Consider the following 3776-nt stretch of genomic DNA (forward strand, 5'->3'; position numbering starts at 1 on the left):
TGACATCAAATGTATTTCGACATATAAATTTTAGTTGTTGAACAGTAATATCAGAAGCCAGATTAATTGAACTTGCATAGTGTTCAATCTTTGTTTCTGGAGACCCTTCTTAGTTGATTGATGAGTTTGAAGCAGATGATGAATGTGGAATACTTATGCTACTTGATATTTCAATAATTTGTTCTTCAATTGGATTATGTGCCATGACCTATAGAATACTGGCTATGTTAAATATATGATAGAAAATAAATTGTACAAAATTTTTGGTTCAGGAAGTGCTATATATACATAATTATAATGTAAAAAATAATTTAAACTATATATAGATGTATATGAAAATAAAATTGTACAATGAAATAATAGTTTTTTTGAGATACCTACTTCTAATCCCCACAATCAAATGTTGTAATATTTAAAACTTAGTGAACCTACCATATGAAGATAAACATGCCTAACCAACCTTGCTTCCTATAAAAACATCATTTACCCTTAGCTAAATTATATCTATTTCTAAGCACACCCCAACAATGCCAATAATAGATATATAAACTTAATAATGAGCAATTTTTTTACACCAATATAAGTATTGAATTAAAATATGTACTTTTAGATAAGTGTGGTGCCCTATTTATAAGGTGCAAAAACTACCATTGTCAACTGAAATGTGAAATTCTTTAATTAGCTATAAATTTTTTTAAATATAAGTTAAAAATTTACTTTTGATAGGTATAATCCATTTAATTTACAAGGGAAAAATAATCTTATACTTAATTATTAAAAATATATATACTAAAAAAAAAGTTATATTATACTTGATAAAAATAAAATTAATTATACCTATCAAAAAAGAAAAATGTATAAACAAATACAAATGTAAATTGTGCGTTATTGTTTGAGGATGTAATAATAATAATTAAACATAGCATAAAAATAATTAAAAATCTAGATTTCAAACCCATTAAGCATTAAATAAATACATTCATTACCTTTTTTTTCTAAGATGATTTTAAAAATTATGATTTTAAATTTATGCAAGAAAGATAATTGTATATTGATTTTGAATGAAACATTATGATAGTAAACAAAAGTAGTAAATAATAAAATAATAAAAATATTAAGTTACCTATATTTGAAATAGAAATTTTAATTTAATTATATTTTAATATAGTTTTTGAACAATATTATAAAATGATTTTTTTTTTAAAACCATTACATATTTATCTAAATAATCTAATAACAAATATAAAACAAAATTAACATTCATATCTACGTTGAAAGGTAAATACCTAATTATATTAAAATAATAATAAATGTAGAGTTGTTTTTAACATAAAATGTAAACTTTAGTATTCATTAATTAGTTAAGATAAGTTAGTTGTCTAACATTGTAAACACATGAAAAAATGAAAGTAAGTAGACTTTAATTAAATTTTAAATTGTCCTAAATTTGAGATAAAACTGTCTTAAATTTATCATTCTTATGAAAGATGAACATTCTTGATACTAAAACGTGTGCAACAGGAAAACCAAGAAGATATTTAAGGTTGAAAAATAATCACTTTGCAGAAAACACCATTTATTTATTATCACATCATAAAACATCTTGACACATTCAAATTTGACAAACACCCTACACATAATTGCAACCAACGTAATATTATTTCTTGAAAACAAGAATAAATTCATTTATCATTATATAAATAATTTTCATGTATAAATATCAATAAATTTTTTAACATGAAATATACAATTATTATATTTTCCTATATCAAACAGATTTTATGCTTAGTATTTTTGCTGTCATTTGTTTTCATTCGTTTCAATTATAGCTCTTAATCATAGATTATATCTTATACAATTACAAAATTTGAAATAGTTCACACAAGCTGACTGACTATTAGCTTCAATCTATGACTTAGAACTAAAATGTCTACCAATTATGATTGCGTGGGACGTTACAGTTTTATGGATTTCCATTATAGGTGAGAAGAATTTTTTACAAGATTGACTGATATCAACTTATTTGCTAGTTTAAAATTACAAGAAAAAATACAGCACATTAAATTTACCATAAATTCATGATTGTCCACTGAAATCCTTTTACAATTACGGACGCATATTTTTAAAAATATTTATGGGTCAAAATGGCAGAAGTGATTTGCAAGATTCAAAATCAACATTGTGTCTGCTTTCCTAATTTCAATTACGATTATGTAACAAAGATTCGTGCTCAGAGTAAAGGAGCGCACATAAAAATGTGTTCTCAAGAAGAAGCCACATGCAAGCTGAGAAGCCAGAAATGTCTCATCCTTGAAGAAACCTTTGCAAAAATCAGCTTAAACTGTTGAAACAAGGAAAAATAGCGTTCCAAAATTATTAAAACCATTTTTAAGACACGATATTGGAAAAAGAAACAGAATCACAAGAAATGGAAGTAAATATCAGTTTAATATCAAATCTTTATGAATTTTCAAAAAGAATGGAGATAAATTCAATCACCATATACTAACAATAGTAACATGACAAACCAAAAAAAAATAGAGGAAGGAGGAAGTATTTGCTGCGAACTTGTCATGCTCAAAAACAAATGAGATCAATGAGTCTCTTAGAATCACCAACAATATATAATCTAGGGCCAAGTCTATAAGTTTTATTTATAGACTGCAGTAGCAGATTGTAGGAAATTGGGAAACCACTACAAAATGCATGAAAAAAATAGAACTTTTCAATCACTTACCATACAGTTGGAGAATAGGGAGGGAAGTGTGACAGACAAGACAAGCAATTATATCGTTTGATTACAACTAGAAATTCATTAAATCGACTCCTTGGTCACCTACCAAGGTATCCATTTATTTCATGTCTCAATATTTATGGTCGCTTGAGTTTTGGCTTTATCAAATTAAAAAATAAATCGTGATAAATGGACTCCACTAATCAACGAATAGAATGATTTGTGTTTTGGCTAGGAAGAACACTCCCAATGCAACATCTCATTCTGCATAAATAAACACGTACATATGCCTCCACATGTGTTATAGGTCCATCACATGGTCACTCTCATTGCTCTTAGTTATGCTATGCTACCGGTATCATGTTAGGTGATTCAGTTCAATTCGTGTTCGTGCTTCCTCTGCTCCCTGAAACCAGTGCCAATCAATCCATTGCCTATTAATCGGCCTATAAAAATTGAGTACATAGTAGAGGGAGGAAGAATGAAAGCAGTGCAAAAACAAGGGTAGCAAGCCACGTCAAACTGTTATGCTAGGTAAATGCATTATTGTAGTAGCGACATTGTGTGGTGTCAAAGACCCCTTCAATTCAGTCGTAGAAACATATTGTCTTGTACGATGTGGGGAAGATCGAAGATTGGGAAAAGGCAAGGCTAAAGTCATCACTTGCAATTTTGCATATCTGATTTTGACCTAGAATGCATATCTAATTTTGACCTAGTTGAGTATTTATTGCGTGAGACAAATGATTCTACGTGAGACAAAAAAATGCATTTATTTTGGAGTGTTGCTCCATAGGAGAAGCCTATCGGCTAATTATTAGTGATTGGTTTGTTGACCAATACATGACAATCATTCAAATGATTTCAGCTACCCATAATAACCAACACTTGGAGTATCCATAACATTGTTGAAGATTAAATTTATATCAATGCCAATGAATTGGAGGAGAGATAATTATTGAAAATTTATCTTGATGGAAGATGTGAATCAACTTAACCTTTTATGGTCTTGGATCATATTCCCAAGCTATAAATTCATAAT

This window comes from Cupressus sempervirens, chromosome 2, assembly GCF_028749045.1.
Source record: "Cupressus sempervirens isolate cs-2001-9-10 chromosome 2, ASM2874904v1, whole genome shotgun sequence".
Classification (NCBI taxonomy): Eukaryota; Viridiplantae; Streptophyta; class Pinopsida; order Cupressales; family Cupressaceae; genus Cupressus; species Cupressus sempervirens.